Source organism: Pristiophorus japonicus, chromosome 9 (assembly GCF_044704955.1).
Source record: "Pristiophorus japonicus isolate sPriJap1 chromosome 9, sPriJap1.hap1, whole genome shotgun sequence".
Taxonomy (NCBI): domain Eukaryota; kingdom Metazoa; phylum Chordata; class Chondrichthyes; family Pristiophoridae; genus Pristiophorus; species Pristiophorus japonicus.
In genome coordinates, this window is record NC_091985.1 from 118000805 (window position 1) to 118020955 (window position 20151).

Genomic DNA, 20151 nt, shown 5'->3' on the forward strand with positions numbered 1-20151 from the left:
TGGCAGTTGATTCTGTCAATAGCCACAGAGTCTGGGTGTATTCCCTTATTGCAGCAGCTAACTCCAACATGCCGTCCCTTATGTGCCCTGACAGTGTTTCAATAACCTGCAACATTCCCTCCCTCATGTTGAGCAAAACTGTCTCAACTACCTGCAACATTCCTTCCCTCATGTTCACAGAGTGTTGAACTATTGGACATTCCCTCCCTGATGTTCACTGACAGCGCATCAGCTACCTGTGACATTCCCTCCCTCATGTTCACTGACATGGTTTCAGCTGACTGAGATATTCCCTCAATCATGCTCCCGGACATCGTTCCCATTTCTCGTGAGAGTGTTGTTACTTCTCCCGACAGTCCCGCTACCTCATCACCCACCCCACTGATGGTGTCCAAGAGTGATCGCATAAGATCAATGCTCTCTGCACTCATTGCCATCATCTGAACCACATCTGTTAGGTCCTGCTTCTCAGGAGAGCGCGGTCGAGTTCTCCTTCCCCTCCTCACCCTGGGTGTGGCTCGCTGCATCCCACTGGGACTCGCAGCCTTGGATGGTGGGAAACCATGGAATGTCCCACCAACACTCAAACCACTAGTAAGGGAAGGGGCTAGCAACTCAATGGGCGGCACCTGCACCTTCTCCACAGTGAGTACAAGAGATGAGGCTTCATCCATCCACCACCCCCCCCCATGCTCTTGGTCTGGAAAGTGGGATTGGAAGATGTTCTCCTCTTCCGGCTTGTCATTGTCTGAATCTTCTTCTGCATAGTCAGGGTTGGTCTCAAGTTCTGCAAAATATAACAGAACAGACAAATGGTTAGCAGCAGAGGAGAAGGCAGGGTGGGTGGCATGAGTAGGCTTAAACAGCGCAGGCAGCAGGCTGATTTGAAGGACCACGATGAATGATAGCACATTGCATCAACCGAAGCATAGCTGAGGGAGACATCCCCATGAACTGAAGCATGGCTAGCCTGCGCAGTACTTAACATTTAGCAAAACCAGACTGTGGAATTTGCAGGATTACCCTCTCCCTCGAGTGTGGGCCCAGCTTGTGCAGTGGTGGTTGCTTTTCACCAGACAAGACCCATCAAAGCAGCAACCCTCTCTTCCAAGGGTGTCAGTGGGTGCAGATTTGCCGAGCCTCCTCCTGTTCGAGTTCTTTCCCTTTTGTTGTGCGCCATCTTCCTCTGCAAAGATGAAAATATAACTTTTTAGAGAGGGTGTCTTTCTGCTGGGTGAAACGTACAGATGGTCATATTTACAATTGCAATTCCAGTGAAAAAATTAAAATATTACTTATACCAACTGCTTGACCAAGGTCCTGCCACTTCTTTTTGCACTGGCCTCCAGACTTCGGGATTGTTACCATTGCACAGTAATCTTGTGCAAATTGGTTCCAACGTTTCTTCATTTCTTTTGGGGGAACTTTTACATGACCTCTGCTGGTGTCCAGCTCGTGCCATCTGCCCTCAAATCACAGTAACTAGTGCCTCCACTTCATCCTGTAAGAAATTGTTGGACATTGCACGGCGTTGTATCTTGTATTGCAGCACCGATTTTTCCAACGATAATTATAGTTCTCACACAGCACTCAATATTCTCACACACACAACTGGCTCTTTAAAAATGGCTGATTGATAGCTGTTCTGCACATGCGCGCCCATAGGAATCACATCAAAAACGTCCTTTTTTTTTCTCCTCGCACATGCGCAGAAGGCGCGGCATCGTTTTTTTCGGCGCAGGCATGAGGCTCCACCCCCCGAGGCGATTGGACAGGCTGCGCGGCGCCAAATTTGAAAAATACAGCGAGGAAACTTGGCACAAGTATTTTTGGAGTATTTCTGGCCTAGAAAAACCAATGCAATACGCCAAAAAACGGCTTTGGGCAAAATTAAGCCCAAAGGCAATAGAAAAGTGACGCAGCTATCAACAAGACAAAAATAGAATCCATATGGATAGAGATAAAAGATAATAAAGGGTCAATCATACTAATAAGTGTAGTCGACAGACCACCTAATAGTGAAATGGAGGTGGAGGAAGAAATATGCAGACAAATTAGGGAACAGAGTAAAAAAGAATAATAATCATGGGGGATTTCAACTATCCTGATATTAATTGGATAGAAGAGGTAGGTAAAGTGGATAAGGGAACGGAGTTCCTACAATGTGTACAGGATTCCTTTCTAACCCAATAAGGTAAAAAGCCAAAAAAGGGAGGATTCACTATTGGATCTAGTAATGGGGAATGAATCAGAACAGACAAGCGAAATAAAAGTAGGGGAACATTGAGACAATAGTGACCATAACAGAATACGCTTTAAGATGATAATTGAGAAAGACACAAGTATGAAAACTGTTGTGTATCCGTAAAGCATGCACTCCCATGTTCCGCCACCAGGGAGCTCATCCCCTGAAGTCCCAAGTTGATCCCAGCATCCCTTGGGAGCACTGTATATAAACCGGCCCCCAAGGCCTGTTCCTCACTCTGGAGTGTCTTATTAAAGACTGAGGTCACTGTTACTTTAACCTCCCTGTGTGCAGCCTCATCTGTGTTAGGAACACAATAAAAACCAAAGTTATAGATTTGAGAAAAGCCGATTTTGAGGGGCTGTGAATAGAATTTGGGTAAATAAAATGGCCAACAATATTGGCAAAAAACGATGTAGAACAGCAACGGGAAACATTTAAAATGGTGTTCAAGAGAGCAGGAACAATATATTCCACTAAAAGGAGAGAAGAAACTAAACAAAAGACAGGCTAAGTGAGAGAGCAAGAACATGGCAAATGGAATATAATGTGGAGAAATATGAAGTTATCCACTTTGGTAGGAAAAAATAGAAAAACAGAGTTTTTTTCTAAATCGTGAGAGATTGGGAAATGTTGGTGTTCAGGGGGACCAGAGTGTCCTGGTACACCAATCAGTGAAAATTAACATACAGGTACAGGAAGCAGTTAGGAAAGCAAATGGTAGGTTGGTCTTTATTACAAGATTTGAGTACAAGAGTAAAGACATCTTACTGCAATTAAGCACGGCCCTGGTGAGACCACACCTGGAGTATTGTGTATAGTTTTGGTCTCCTTACCCAAGAAAGGATATACTTGCCATAGAGGGAATGCAACAAAGGTTCACCAGACTGATTCCTGCGATGGGAAAAGAGATTGACTAGGCCAATATTCTCTAGAGTTTAGAAGAATGAGAGGCGATCTCCTTGAAACAAAATTCTTACAGGGCTAACGGTAGATGCAGGGAGGATGTTTCCCCTGGCTGGGGAGTCTTGAACCAGGGGTTCATAATCTCAGAATAAGTGGTGGGCCATTTATTACTGAGATGAGGAGAAATTTCTTCACTCAGAAGGTGGTGAATCTTTGCAATTCTCTACCCCAGAGGTCAGTCATTGAGTATATTCAAGACAGAGATCGATAGATTTTTGAATATTAATGGAATCAAGGGATATGGGGATAGTGCAGGAAGGTGTTGTGGTAGAAGATAAGCTATGATTTTATTGTACGATGGAGCAGGCTCAAGGGGCTAAATGGCCTACTCCTGCTCTTAATTCTTATGTTCTTATGAAGCACTAAATGAGACTCCATGGATGAATATAACCATAAGGGAATAATTGAGGGTAAAGAAAGAGGCATACATTAAGTATACAGATAGTAGGGGGGCGCATGATAAGGGAGAATACGAAAAGATTAGGAAAGAAGTAAAAAAAAACATAAGAAGGCAAAGAGGAACTATGAAATTAAATTATCAAGGAACATAAAACAAAATAATAAAATATTTTACAGGTACATCAATAAGAAAGGAAGGTTGGGATGGGAATAGGGCCATTAAAGGATAGACAGGATAATACCACAGGTAACGATAGAGAGATGGCAGAAATATTAAATCATTATTTTGCTTCAGTATTTACCAGGGAGATAGAAATGGTGGACATGACATTGGATGATAAGATTAGTAATGAGATAAATACATTAAAAATAAAGATGCAATATATTAAATAAACTAATCAAATTCAAAGAGGATAAAACCCCTGGTCCGGATGGATTGCATCCACACATTTTAAAAGAATCTATGGGAGAGATAGCAGAGGCATTACTACACATACTTAATAATTCGTTAGAAAAAGGTGGAGTGCCAGAGGACGGGCAGATAGCTAACATAATACCTGTGTTTAAGAAGGGGGATAGAACATGTCCAGGTAATTATAGACCAGCTTAACATCGGTGGTAGGAAAAATAATGGAATCCTTACTAAAGGAGTAAATAGAAGAACATCTAGAACCAAAAATATATTAATCAATAGTCAGCATGGTTTCAAAAGGGAAAGTCCTTTTGACCGACCTCATTACATTTTTTGAAGAGGTAAGAGAGAGAGTAGACAATGGTAATGCAGTAGATGTAATTTCTCTAGATTTCCAAAGAATTTCGATAAAGGTCCCCCATAATAGGCTGATGAACAAGGTTAGAGAATGCGGAGACAGAGGACAAGTAGCAGAAGGGATAGCTAGCTGGCTGCAAGGTAGAAAGATGAGAGTAGGGATAAAAGGTAGCTATTCTCAGTGGCAGAAGGTGGGTAGTGATGTTCCACAAGGATCAGTGCTGGGACTACTGTTGTTTACAATTTATATTAACGATTTAGACTTTGGAATCAAAACACAATGTCTAAATTTGCGGATGACACCAAATTTGGGGCGAGTCAATACTGAGGAAGACTGCAACAAATTACAGGTGGACATTAATAAACTTGTAGAATGGGCATATAATTGGCAAATGAAGTTCAACACAGATAAATGTGAGGCATTACATTTTCATTGGAAGAATAGGAAGATCACTTATTACTTGGAGGGTGCAAGTCTAGGTAGGGTAGAGGAACAAAGGGATCTCGGAGTACAAATACACAAATCACCAAAAGTTGTGACACAGGTTAGAAAGGCCATTAAAAAAGCAAGCCAAACACTAGAATTTATTTCTAGAGGGATAGAATTGAAAAATAGGGAAGTTATGCTAACCTGTATTGAACCTCTACCACACGTAGAGTACTGCGTGCAGTTCTGGTCACCATATTATAAAAAGGATATAGAGGCACTGGAGAGGGTGCAGAAATTTACAAGGATGATACCAGAAATGCAAGGGTATACATATCAGGAAAGGATGAACAGACTGGGTCTCTTTTTCTCTTGAAAAAAGACTGAGGGGTGACCCACAATAGAGGTCTTTAAAATTATGGAAGGTTTTGATAGAGCGGGTACACTTGAGAGAAAGAACATAACTAGAGGCCATCAATATAAGATAGTCACCAAGAAATCCAATAAGGAATTCAGAAGAAAATTCTTTACCCAAAGAGTGGTGAGAATGTGGAACTTGCTGCCACAGGGAGTGGTTAAAGTGAATAGTATAAAATGCATTTAAGGGGAGGCTAGACATGTTTATGAGGAAGAAGGGAAGAGAGAGTTATGCTGATAGATTTAGATGAGGTAAGGCCGGAGGAGGCTCGAGTGGATCATAAACGCCAACAGGGACTGGTTGGGCTGAATGGCCTGTTTCTGTGTCGTATATCCTAAGTAATGTAATCCTATGAGTTTAGGAGAATGAGAGGTGATCTCATTGAAACATAAGTTTCTGAGGGGAATTGACAGGGTAGATGCTGAGAGGTAGTTTCCCCTGGCTGGAGAGTCCAGAACTACGGGGCATAGTCTCAGGATAAGGGGATGGCCATTTAATAATGAGATGTGTGGAATTTCTTCACTCAGTAAGGGTTGTGAATATTTGTCATTCTCTACCCCAAAGGGCTGTGGATACTGAATCGTTGAGTATACTGAGGTTGAGAGAGATAGATTTTTGGACTCATGGTGAATCAAGGAATATGGGGATTGAACAGGAAAGTGGAGCTGAGGTTGAAGATCAGCCATGATCTTAGTGAATGGCAGAGCAGGCTCGAGGGGCCATAAGCCTATTCCTGCTCCTAATTTTATTATCTTATCTTTTAGAATACACCTCTTGCTTTCCCGCCCTCCCCGCACCATAACTCCATCCTTGTGCCTTCCTCATTTCACACATCCAAGAAATACAGCCTGCTCAGCCAGAGGTTGACCAAGAACAGGGAGATAAGAGTGAAGAAGAAGCAATACAGTCGCTCGATTTCACAATCCCAGCCACCAGCTCCTCAAGGTTGACCAACAAGACCATTTGCAGCATTCCCCAGTGAAAGTCAGCAGCCTTCCACCAGCCATGCTGCAGCCATGGGGTAGCAGTGCATGACATCAGTAGGATAGGAAAAGGCACACACAAGACAGGCACTAAGGGAATGCACAAGGGTGATGAGTTGACTTCTTGACGTCATATTGTATGGATACTTGTGTAAAGTTGGATTGGAAATTTGCTTTGTGGTGACTTTTATTTCAGCATTGTTGCTATGATGACATTGTGATGGTCAGTAACAGAGGGAAGGTAAGGTGTAGGACAAATGTTGAAAGGAGAATTGGAGCTGTGGTCACTGGTACCACAGGAGGATGATTATATCCCAGATATCCCAGCCAGAAAGGGGTGTCGGGGTTTCTTCCTCCTCTTTCCTCTGCGAGCAGATGCTGTAAATCTGAAATAAAAACATAAAATGCTGGAAATACGCAGCATGTCAGGCATCATCTCAACCTAAGATGTGAACGCTTTCACTTTCCACGGATGCTGCCTGACCTGCTAAGTATTTCCTGCATTTTCTGTCTTCTTAGAGACCTTCCTTTACCATCCGAGGTCTTGCAAGTGTCCAGCAGCACTCTTGGCACATTTTTTAAACTTTTAACATGTATTGCACCAAGCCACTACTTCAATAAAATAAAAAATATCCAGTCCAAAATCTTAAATGCAACTTTACCTGAAAGATGTGCGTAAACCTTTAAGAAGTGCTGACAGTGTCTCTGTCAATCTGCTGCACGCTCACATTTTAAAGAGTGAGCTTAGGACCCAGCGTCAAGGTCAAAGTTCACAGAGCATGATGTGAAGTCAGCATGTAACGTCATGCTCTCCCCATTTGCATTTCCAGGGCCAGCGGTGCTATTGGCAACGCTAAGGCCCTCACTAAAATGGCAGCCACCGTATCCTGTGCCAAAGAAGGGCGTTAGAGTGGCGACTTCCATTTTTCGCCAGGATTCCAGCGCTAATGGGTGGTGGTAAGTAGCCCAATTTCTGGGCCTGAATCTTAATTGCCGCTCCATTCTAACAACATTTGACAGTTATCTTACCAGCAACACTAATTCTCATACAGCGGTTTGCATAGAATGAACTACTGATTCAGTCTGATGAGAAATGGTATAAATAGGAAAAAACAGATCTGCATTTAATTTTGCATAAAGTTAACTTTGTGAATCTGTTGAATTCTAGAGTTAATTTATCCGTGGAAGGGGTCACATTTCTAGAAGGACAATGCTTTCATTATTTTACTTGTATTTGAAAAGCATTATTATAACACAGCAATACATTAACTGGGTGGAACAATCTAGTTGCAATCTTTCTGTTTGTCCACATCCTGGTCGTTCTCAGCTTTCACTGAGCAATCGATCCTGAACCATTGAACTCCAATAAGTCCTGAACCATCATGCAAGGCCAGAAATGTGGCATTCCCACACAGAAAGTGAACGGTGACTTACTGGGGATAAACAGGTCTTTTTCAGATCGGCAGGCTGTAACTAGTGGGATGCCGCAAGGATCAGTGTTGGGGCCTCAGCTATATACAATTTATATTAATGACCTAGATGAAGGGACCGAATGTAATGTATCCAAGTTTGCTGATGATACAAAGCTAGGTGGAACAGTAAGCTGTGAGGAGAATACAACACGTCTGTAAAGGGATTATAGATAGACTAAGTGAATGGGCAGTAAGGTGGCAGATGGAGTATAATGTAGGGAAATGTGAGGTTATTCACTTTGGTAGGAAGAATAGAAAAACAGAATATTTTTTTAAATGGCAAGAAACTTTTAAATGTTGGTGTTCAAAGAGATTTGGCTGCCCTTGTGCAAGAAACACAGAAAGGTGGTGTAATGTATTTGTTTCATGGGTTCTTTGCTTAAGAATTCATAGCAACACATTATTAATAAACCAACTAGTTCTTAATAGCAAAGTTTAACAATCACAGTACACATTACCAGTTCAACCACTAGGCTCACAATCGCATGCCTCATCGTGGATCCCCATAACCCAACTGACTGGTGTTTTATTGAGTTTTGTGAACATCACGTGACTGGCTAAGCCACTCACAATTCAACAGCTCTACAACTATTTTAATGCAAATCTATAAATTAAGTGCCCCCCTTTTAAAGGGGCACTAGAACTGACAAATTAAAAATTAAACTTTGGAACAAAAAAACAATCAAATTAAAATTTGGTTGCCGGAGGCGATGATGTGCTCCAGTCCCACCGATGCCCACCTCTCGCGGAAGGCCACGAGCGTACCGGTGGACACTGCGTGCTCCATCTCCAGGGACACCCTGGCACAAACGTAACTGCGGAAGAGAGGCAGGCAGCCGGGCTGAACGACCCCCTTGACTGCCCGCTGTCTGGACCGGTTAATGGCCACCTTTGCCAGGTTCAGGAGCAGTCCTACGAGGAGGCCTTCCGACCTGCCCGCTCCCCTCCGCACAGGGTGCCCAAAGATCAGGAGTGCGGGACTGAAGTGTAACCAGAGTTTGAGCAGCCCCTTCAAATATTGGAAGAGGGGCTGCAACCTCGCGCATTCAATAAAAACGTGGAACACGGACTCTTCCAGACCGCAGAAATTACAGGCGGCCTGGAAGCCCGTGAACAGACTTAAAAACTTATTGCGTGCAACACCCTCCAGGCCAAGTCCCCAATAAATAGAAGGAGGACTCCCAGGTAGAGAGCACTCCAATGGGGAACAACAGCTCTACAACTATTTCCTGCGAGCATATTCACAGGTGCAGACATTACAGCTAGCATGCAGGTACAGCAAGCAATAAGGAAGGCAAATGGCATGTTCTACTTTATTGCAAGGGGGTTGGAGTATAAGAGTAAGGAAGTCTTGCTACAATTTTACAGGGCCACATCTGGAGTACTGGGCAGTTTTGGTCTCCTTATCTAAGGAAGGATATACTTGCCTTGCAGGCGGTGCAACAAAGGTTCACTAGATTGATTCCTGGGAGGAGAGGGCTGTCTTTGATGAGAGATTTTGTAGAATGGGCCTATACGTTCTGGAATTTAGAAGAATGAGAGGTGATCTCAGTGAAACATACAAGATTCTGAAGGGGGTTGACAGGGTGGATGCAGAGAGGTTGTTTCCTCTAGCTGGAGTGTCTAGAATGAGGAGGCACAACCTCTGGATAAGGGGTAGGTCATTTAAGACAAAGATGAGGAGGAATTTCTTCACTCAGAAGGTTGTGAATCTTTGGAATTCTCTGCCCCAGAGGGTTGTAGATGCGGAATCTCTGAATATATTCAGGCTGAGATAGATAGATTTTTGGAGTCTAAGGGAATCAAGTATATGGAGATCAGGTGGGAAAGTGGAGTTGAGGTCGGTGATCAGCCATGATCTTATTGAATGGTGGAACAGGTTCGGGGAGCCTTATGACCTACTCCTGCTCCTATTTCTTGTGTTCCTATGCACTAAAAATTGGAACTAAAGAAATTCAAAAGTAACAATAAGCAGGAAAGGAGTATATTGCACACCCTCATTGCCACTACATTGCACAACAATTACATTGCACCAGGTTACATTTTGACATTGTTGCTGGGACATTTGCCAGAAACATTAATGATTTGTCCATTTTCCATAAATCGCTATTATGATTCTAACAAATCTTAGGTCAGTTACAACCGGCTGCAATGGTTTATTGCAGGTAATTTTTTGACTTCAAGTCATTTTTAAATCCTTTTATGTATCTTTTTAAATCCCATTTAAAAAAAAATTACCAAATGTGAGGACAGGTCCTGCGAGCAGGTCCTCTGTCACAGACAGTACCATTATGATCAACTTGATCCAGCTTCTGATTTTCTCTCCCTTATCTCTATTTAGCACTCCATCAGTCAGTCTGACTGCGACAGCGAAGTCACACATGGGAGCAACCCCACGCCCTAGTATTCTATGTCACAACACTCTAGTACACCAGTGTACAGTCACCTATATAACCATACAGACTGTATCAAAGGAGTAGCCTGCTGACTTAATATCCTGACAAGGAAATCTTGCTGGCTTTATCTGGACACACAATTTTCACCAAATTGCAATCTCCACTACCTGTTAACCTGTCTCCACACCATTGCTGATTTTTATGGTGAGTATGCTGCCCTCTTGTGGCAATTTCATCACCAGTATCCAAGTTCAGTAATCAAAATCCCCTGAAGAGGTCACTTTCTGAATTCTGGAGTAAATCTTTAAAAATATCCCCACTGTTGAAATGATAGGAAATAAATTCTAAAATAGAATATGGTTTGTGCAAGTTCATGAATCCGATGCTTTAATACTTCACAGTCATCATCATCATAGGCAGTCCCTTGGAATCGAGGAAGACTTGCTTTCACTCGCAAAGCGAGTTCTTTGATGGCTGAACAATCCGATGAGAGCCCCAGACCCTGTTACAGGTGGGACAGACATTCGTCGAGGAAAGGGGTTGGTGGGGCTGGTTTGCCGTGGGCTCCTTCCGCTGCCTGCACCTGGCCTTTGCGTTGAAACTCGAAGAGTTCCACGCCCTCCCAGATGCACTTTCTCTACCTCGGGCGGTCTTCGGCCAGAGTCTCCCAGGTGTCAGTGGTGATGTCGCACTTTACCAGGGAGGCTTTGAGGGTGTCCTTATAACGTTTCTGCTGTCCTCCTTTGGTTCATTTACCATGAAGGAGCTCCGCATAAAGCATTTGCTTAGGGAGTCTCGTATCTGGCATGCGAACTATGTGGCCTGCCCAGCGATGCTGATCAAGTGTGGTCAGTGCTTCAATACTGGGGATGTTAGCCTGGTCAAGGACACTGATGTTGGTGCGCCTGTCCTCCCAGGGGATTTGCAGGATCTTGCGGAGACATCTTTGGTGATCTATCTCCAGCGACTTGAGGTGCCTTCTATACATCGTCCATGCCTCGGATCCATACAGGAGGGCGGGTATTACTACAGCCTTGTAGACTATGAGCTTGGTGATAGATTTGAGGGCCAGATCTTCAAACACTCTTTTTCTCAGACGGCTGAAGGCTGCACTGGCGCACTGGAGGCAATGTTGAATCTCCGCATCAATGTCTGCCTTTGTTGATAAGAGGCTCCCGAGATATGGGAAATGGTCCACGTACTACTTAAATGCTCACAGTACTAACCCGAAATCGTGCTGTAGTCATACAAACACGTTGTTCATTTGATGAGAGTAAGATTTAAGATTAGATGTAACATTCTCATAACATATCCCAGTACCTCACAAAAACACAAAGCTTGGTGTTTTCAAGTGCTGTGCTATCTGGGTAAATTGATGTTATGGTTGACTGATCACAGTGGCGAATTCTGCGTGAAGAGTGTTCGGGTTTGGAGAATTGCCAGTGTTCGAGCACAACTCCTCGCTGGAATTACATTTGACTAGTTTTATTCTGGACCCTCCATTCTCTCCCAGATATAAAGCAAACATCAATTGAACTCCTGCTTTGAATTAAATATATATTCTCATTATACTTGGCAACATGGCACAGGCTGTACTATGTAAGCTGCTTTTCCTCCTTGTCTATCTATAACCACACAGATAAAGTTCTGCATTAATTTGTACAAAGTCTGTAGGAAGGAACTCTTTCCCGCAAAAAGCTGTTGAGGCTGGGGCGAGTCTAGAAAATTTCAAAATGGAGATCGATAGATTTTTGTTAGGCAAGGGTATTAAGGGATATGGAACCAAGGCGGGTAAATGGAGTTAAGATGCAGATCAGCCATGATCTATTTGAATGGTGGAACAGGCTATCTTCCTACGTTCCTTCCAGAGCCCAAGTTTCGGCTCGAGTTGCTCCTATTTTTTTGGAGGAACTAGTTTAGTATAGAGTATCTTAGAAATCGTAATTCTCGGCATTTAGTTTGCTCTAACTCTAGTTAGTTAGAATAGTTTTGTTTTAGTACCGCTTTTTTTTTTCCCAAAAGAGAGGGTGTTATCAGCCATTTACACCTGTTTTTTTCAAGCTTAGGCACCAAAAAGTTACTCCAAACTAACTTAGAATGGAGTAAGTGTCGATTTTTGTACACTCAGAAAAACCTTGCCAACATTTTAGAAATTAGGCGAAGGGAGCGAGAGATGGGGAGGGGAGCAGTTAGAGGGAAGTTAGGGGATTTTACAAAGCATTAAACACTTCATTTTTATCAATAAAGAGCCATCAATAATAAATGATAAATCAATAAATAAAAAATTACATTTTCCTACCTCTCCATCGAAGCAGCGGCAGCAGGCACCGAGCTGCGATCTTTTGGCCAGGGGATAGAGGCGGTCTGAAAAACACCGGTAGGGCGACGTCCAGAGAGCGGAGCCCCAGCACGCAGGCAGTAAAGCAAGCTGCGATCTTTCGGTCGTTCGGCCAGGAAATAGGGGCGGCATTGAAAACACTGGGAGGGCGAGCACACATGCAGGCAGCAGGCACAGAGCTGCGATCTTTCGGCCGTTCGGCCAGGGGATAGAGGAGGCCTGAAAAACACCGGGAGGGAGAGCCAGCCAGCACACATCTTTGAAAATTTAATTTTTACTTCAAGTATGGGTGTTGCATTATCAACGCCACGATTATACAATGTTACTCCATCAATTCACTGTATAGGAGAGAATTGATTAGAGCTCACTGCACCAGGAACGTCATAGCCCGTAGGCTGATGGGCAGGAGGCCTTACCTACGTTGGCAATATCGAGTCAGGAGTTCGTACCTTGACATGAGCAAGGCTGATTGTGTCAAAAGGCTGCGTTTCCGCAGAGAAGTTGTCGTTGAGATCTGTGATATGCTGAGAGCAGATTTATAGCCGAGAAGCAGAACGACGACTGCCTTGTCTGCTGAAGTGAAGGTTACAGTTGCACTTTCCTTCTATGCCTTGGGATCGTTTCAAGCTACAACTGGAGATGTGTGCGCCATCTCTCAACGTGCAATACATGCCTACGTTCTCCAGGTCACTGCTGCACTGTATGCGTGGCGGAATGACTTCATCAAGTTCCCAATGACCGGCCAAGCAATGCATGACAGGGCTGTGGGGTTCGCGAAGATTACTGGCTTCCCAAAGTTACAGGGCTGCATTGATTGTACCTACATCGCCTTGCGAGCACCTGTGGAGGATTCTGAGATGTACAGGAATAGAAAAGGTTTCCACTCCATTAATGTGCAGCTCGCGTGTGACAACATGCAGCGCATCATGTCAGTCGATGCAAGATACCCTGGCAGCACCCATGATGCGTTCATCCTACACGACAGCGTAATATGTTATCTTTGAGGAGCAGCCAGAAGGGCAGAGCTGGCTACTGGGAGACAAAGGGTACGGCCTCACCACCTGGCTCATGATGCCCCTACGCGTGACACGGACAGAAGCTGACCATCAATACAACATGTCGTGCAGCATCATAGAGAGGACCATTGGTATCTTGAAACAGCGTTTCCGATGCCTGGACCATTCCAGAGGCCACTTGCAATACTCCCCTGAGATTGTCGGTCAGTTCACTGTTGTATGCTGCATGCTGCATAACGTAGCCATCATGAGGTAGCAGGAGCTGGTAGTGGAATCAGAAGACCCACATGAGGTGAGAGTGCCTGATGATAGTAATTTGGAAGAGCAGGATGAGGATGACGACTACGATCAGGAAAGCATGCAAGTGCCTGATGCCGGAGCACGACGTCAGAGGAGGGCAGTCCATCGTGCTCCTTTAACGACTGCTCGAGCCCTGCGCCAGCAGCTCATCCGTGAACGCTTCAATTACTGATGCCGGAGGGCTCAGTGACAACTGTTCCGCATGGACATGTTTATTTTTTGGAGGTGTTCCTATGTTGTGTTGTGTTAATGGAACATGATTCAGTTTTCATGTAAAAATGTTATTGAAAAGTTCACAATGTACTGCACGTTAGTGTAATAAAATATTTGTTGATATCAAACTTTACTTTAATAAGACTCTTTAAGATCACTTATAAACTTGTAAAGTTACAAAAGTTACAAAAGAATTTCAAAGTGAAAAATCTTACACTTAAGATCACTGAAACTTCAAAATCACTTTTTAGGTGCAAAATTAAATAACTTACAAAATGTGAGAACATTTACACTCGAAGATCACTTAGAAGTTGTAAAGTTACAAAACTTACAAAACAATTTCAATTTGAAAAGAGTTACTACAGTTACATCAAGAACAAGAACAAAAGCAGCAAAGAAAGGCTGCAACCATCTCTCATCCACATCTCAGTGAATGTTCACTTCTTCATGGGGGTGTAATTTGATTGGCCGGGCTGTGTGCCCTTATTGCAGCAGCTACCTCCATGAGGGCCTGTGCTGTCACTTGCATGCCCTCCCTGATGGCCTGTGCCGTCACTTGCATCACCTCCCTGATGGCCTGTGCTGTCGCTTGCATGCCCCCTGACATTCCCTCCCTCATTTCCCATGTCATTACTGCTATTTCACCAGTCAGTACCCTTACCTCTTCACCCACCGCACTGACGCTGCCCATGAGTGATCGGGGAAGGTCATTGCTTTCCACACCCAATGCCACAACCTGACTCACATCTGTTTCACACTGCATTTCAGGAGAGTGTGTTTCGATTCTCCTTCTCCTCTGTCTGGATCTGCCTCGCTGCACCACTCCAGTGGGAGGTGCAGGCTGGGATGGTGGGGCACTGGGTGTAAAATGCTGCATTACACAACCACCACCACCAGCACCACGGGGACCCGCAACGTCGGAATCTGTGAAACCATAGAATGTCGGACCAGAACCTATGCATGTGTTTGAAAGACTGATGTCCGTTAATGTGGGCTGATACATATGAAGTTCAAAAGTCTCCCCTGAAGACATTTCAGTCAACCCCTGCAGCCACTCTTTTTCTGGATCATCCGCATCTGGTTCTTCTTCTGTATCTTCAGGATTGGCATCATCTTCTGCAAAATATAACAGAACAGTCAAATGGTTAGCAGCACAGGAGAGTGCAGGATGTGTGGCATGAGTAGTCTCACACACAACAGGCCAGGCAGGTTGATTTGAAGGGCCACGATGCATTTTCAGGACTTACCCTCTCCCTCGCATGTGGGCCCAGCTTGTGCAGTACTGATTGATGAGTCGTACCTGGAGAAAAGCAAAGCAGCGACCCTCTGTTCCAGGGGTGTCAGTGGATGCAGATTTGGCACGTCTCCTCTTATTCGAGTTCTTTTCCTTTTGTTGTGGGCCAATTTCTTCTGCAAAGATTAAAATATAACTTTTTACAGAGTGCGTCTTTCTGCAGGGTGGGACATATACAGATGGTCACATTTACAATTGAGATTCCATTGAAAAATGAAAATATTACTTACACTAACTACTTGACCAAGGTCGTGCCATTTCTTTTTATACTGGCTTCCAGATCTCCTATGCACCACTGCGCAGTAATCTTCTGCAACTAGGTTCCAGCATTTCTTCATTTCTTTGGGTGGCACATTTGTGCGACCTCTGTTGCTGCTATCCACTCCTGCCATCTCTGCTCAATCACATTAACTAGTGTCTCTACTTCCTCATGCAAGAAATTCTTCGTTTTTGGTGGACGTTGTTCCATTACTGTATTGAATTGACACTCAGTGATTTTTCAAAACACACAGTCCTTATTTTGCATGCACCTATGCAGCACTCCTTCTGGAAGTTTAGCAGCAACAAACAGCACTCATTGATTCCAGCAGATGATTCTTTCACAGTACTGCCAACAGCACTCCTTCAAGCACAAAAAAAATCAGTCAGAAGGCTTTGCACAGCTCCACAATCCAAAATTCACTTTTCTGCATGTTCCTTTAAAGATGGCCGATTGCCAATGTTTGTGTACCATTGCGTATGCGTGCACGCTCCAACACGCATGCGCAACGCTGCCAGCACTCAAACTGACGCGGGGTCCTAGCCCCGCCCCCCTGCCGGCTATGCTTGGTCAGAACACATTTGCTCCGCTCCCAACAGCTCCTGCTGCGCTATGCTGAGCTGCAAACAGGCCTACAGATATCGGAGAATCATGAGGTAATTATTTGGCGCTTTTTGAGTTCTAGAAATTAGGCAGGCCTCTCCGAGTTGTGCCGTTCTACGGGGGACCCGAAACTTGGGCCCATACTGAAATAAGACATTTGATGATTATCAGAATTCCACTTATGAAGGTCGTGTGCCTTGCAGTTTTAGTTTCACAATTGTTGTTTTGAGGGATTGCAGAATTGAATGTCACTCTTGCAAGAAGTGATAGCTAGAACAGATAGGATGTCGGGGTGCATTTACAGGATAATTGACCTACAAGTCAAAGCTAATATAGTGTCCTTGTAAAAGACCTTGGTCAGGATTTTTGGTCTCACATGGTGGGTGATATTCAGGCTTTGGAAAGGGTGCAGAGGAGGGCCATTAGCCTAATTTCCAACTTAAAGCATCTTAGTTACCAAGATAGGCTAAAAGAGTCGAGACTCTACACTTTAGAGAAACGCAGACTTATGGATGATTTGACTGAGGTTTATAAGATGATGAAGGGAATAGATTGCGTTCCATCAATACAAGAGAATTGCCTACGGGAATTCCATCATTACTTAGGCAGGAAACAAAAAACACAAATTTCACCTGTCAAGTTATCTGGGTACCAGGTACATGTAAAGCCATTGGGAAGCTGGGGGGCGGGTCGGGGGGGGGGGGGGGGGGAGTCAAAAAACTGGTGCAACATGGCTTCCAAACATGAAACTGATTCAGTCACAAATGATGGTAATTCAGCTGGCCCATGTCCTCTGCCCATTTACATGTAATTTCCAGAACGGTGCTGAAAAGTGGAGTGGCCACTTCCTGCATCTGCCCAACAACGTCCCTGATATTGAAATAAGGGCAGGGATGCAGTGCAAGAGAGTTCTACCACAAATTCCTGCCCTGCCCACTGGAAATCGCTATAACCCTGCCTCCACAGCACAGGAGATTTCAGCCCAGCATTTTAATGTGTGTGGACTATTTTCTAGACAATGCCTCTAAATGGTACACTTTCTATGCAGAAGTTTAAGCACAGTATTAACTCTGCTTTTGTAAAGCAGTTACTGGAGAATGGATTAGACTGTGGAAATCTATTGCATATTGGACGGAGGTACAATTTCTTCCAATTGTTTAATGCAATATCTGTCTTACAGAGGACCCCAATGCATCTAGTTGTTATACCAGCTAATGTACTAAAGAAGATTTGCATCACTGCATTGGTTAATTCAATGGAGGTGTCAGCCATGGCTCACTGGGTAGCTCTCTCGCCAGAGTCAGAAGGTTGTGGGTTCAAGTCCCACTCCAGAAACTTGAGCAAAAAAAAAAAAAATCTAGCCTGACACTCCAATGCAGTTCTGAGGGTGCGTTGGAGACGCCATCTTTTGGATGAGATGTTAACCGAGGCACTGTCTGCTCTCTCGGGTGCATGTAAAGCATCCCACACTCAAAAAAGATCAAAGAAGAGCAGGGGAGTTCACCCCGGTGTCCGAGCTAATATTTATCCCTCGACAACATCGCTAAAAATAATGATCATGTCATTATCATATTGCTATTTGTAGGACCTTGCTGTGTGAAAAATTAGCTGCCCATTTCCTATGTTACAACAGTGACTACACTCCAAATGTTTAAGCTGTAAAGCGGTCTGTGAGCAGGACCCGATGTTCGCATCCCCTATCCGTGACCGAAGGAACGCCCCGATGTTCGCCGCACCCTATCACCGGCCGAGTGGCCTCCTGCACCAGCCGGCCAGCCCACTGAGTTCCTGGGCCGAGGTAGGACTTCAGTTTTATTTATTTATTTATTGATGGTTGTGCTTTGTTTAGTGAGGAGAGTTTTGATTGGGGGGGTTGGGGAGACGGGGAGACTTTTAAAAAAAAACTTGATTCTGGCATAAAAGGTAAGACTTCTATGTTTTAATGTGTTATTGATTGATTGCTTATTACTTTTTGTGGTTTGTTTAGTGCTTTGTAAGTCTTGGTGCAAGTCCTCTCAGCTTCCTTTTTATTTTTGTGCTTTGTTTAGTGCTTTGCAAGTCTTGGTGCTTTAAATGTACTAACCTGCGCCATATTCTTAACTGTCTGCAATGTTTTTCAGAGCTGGCCACATACGCTGACCTAAGTCGATTTGGAGTAAGTTTTAGCTGCCCAAAGTGACATAAATGGCCAAAACTGGCATAAGTGTCTGGGAACGCCCCCTTTTGAAAAGAAATCGTACCTAACTGACTTACTCTGAAGCAAATTTTTGAGAGAAAATGGCATTTTTTTTAAACTTATGCCAGAAAAAACAACTTATTCCAAAAAAAAATTGATGCAAGTCATGGCCAAAATTGGGCCCTATGTGATTAATTAAACTCCTCAGGCTACTGCTGCTCGGGAACAAACCTTGCAATGGTGGTTGTAACACACACATGAATGCAAATTTATTTTGCAGATTGAACTCCACCCATTCGCCTCCATTGCTCTCATCTATCCAGAGTGTGGTGCGTACAATGATTGGATTGCAGGAAGGTAAGCAGATGCTGCTAAAACTCCACATCTCCAATGATTGCTGAATAGTGCTTAGGAACATAAGAACAGGAGTAGGCCATTTAGCCCCTCGAGTCTGCTCTGCCATTCAATGAGGTCATGGCTGATCTGCGACATAGCTCCATACAACTGCCTTTGCGCTATATCCTTTAATGTCTTTGGTTAACAAAAATCTATCAATCTCAGTTTTAAAATTAACAATTGCTCTAGCATCAATTGCTGTTTGCAGAACAAAGTCCTAGATTCCCCAACCAATGGAAATAGTTTATCTCTATCTATCTGTTCCCCTTAATATTCTGAAAACTTTGATCAAATAACCCCTTAGCCTTTTAAATTCCAGGGGGTACAACCCTAGTTTGTGCAATCTTTCCTCGTAATTTAACCCCTGGAGTTTGGATATCATTCTGGTAAATCGAGTTTAATGCGTGTCCATACCGTGCTCAGGAGCATGGTGGCAGCACGCTCCCATGTTTTACAGTGAATTGTGAAACTCGCCCCGTTGCTTGTGTAAAGCTTGTGGTATCTTCTGTCCATCGTAAAGGTCTCAAAACTAAGGTCATCTGTTTCTCTACCTGGCCTGCTGAGCAATGGTCCCTGTAATTTCCCCCCCCCTCCCCCATGTGTGGGCCCTTTAACTGGCTGTGCGGCCCATTCAAATCTTGCGCATGCACGATTATTCGTATTGAATATCCGATGAGCGGTCTACACGTGACTTCCAGGCCGCAGCGCAGCTCAATGGGAACGTTGCAGCTGAGTATTTCCAGCATTTTCTGTTTATATTTCAGAGTTCCAGCATCCGCAGTATTTTACCTATGGTCATCAGTAGTTTGGTGCCCGACTAGTAACTATTCTCCTTGGGGTGGGCGAAAGAGAAGATAAGATGAAAGATCTAGTTATGGAAGATATGAACCAAATCAGTCCACAGTGGTAGACTGGATACCTGAGCAAGGTAGTTCTGTACCATTCCAGGGTGGTGTTGTTGATGACCAACCACCCAGCCAGGTTCATCGATGGGATGTAGGAAGGTAAATCAGTTAATTGGGGATGGGATTCTTCCATCTTGGCTTGCCAGTGCTCTGTTCTGATAAGCTTCACAGGTTTAGCTAGTTAAACCGTGTATACTGGGGGATAGTTAAGTGTTCCCACCGGTCAACCTTCGTCTAAGCTCTATGCAATTAAGTAAGAAGGTGAGGAAGAAGTAGGACATAAATAACAATTTTGTTTTATTATATTTTCTTTATTATAACTTTCCGTAGTTAGAAACAGCAGGCACTGTGCCCGTTCCCAAAGCTTTTATTATTCAAGGAGAAGAAATACAACCTGCAGCTGTTTTGTACTATGAATGTAATGACCCTGTAATTAGTCAATAAAAAATGCATGGGTAGACAGTATTTTCTTTCAAGATATTACATACTGAAAGGGTTTTACTATAGTTTCTCGTAAACACAAGGTGTCATTGTACAATAACCATGCTGATCAGTTTTAAAAGACCATATACCATT

The 20151-nt window shown here is 43.8% G+C and overlaps 1 protein-coding gene and 1 long non-coding RNA gene across 8 annotated transcripts in view; one reads left to right on the forward strand and one right to left on the reverse strand.

Moving 5' to 3' along the window:
• The window catches only part of LOC139272674 (uncharacterized), a 35215-nt gene extending 16584 nt beyond the window's left edge, over window positions 1-18631 (forward strand). The window contains exons 2-3 of the long non-coding RNA XR_011594933.1: window positions 17732-17896; window positions 18555-18631. This is a non-coding gene — a long non-coding RNA (uncharacterized lncRNA). The remainder of the gene's footprint in view (window positions 1-17731; window positions 17897-18554) is intronic.
• The window catches only part of wdpcp (WD repeat containing planar cell polarity effector), a 363747-nt gene that overhangs the window by 339164 nt on the left and 4432 nt on the right, over window positions 1-20151 (reverse strand). The gene's annotated exons all lie outside the window — the stretch shown is intronic.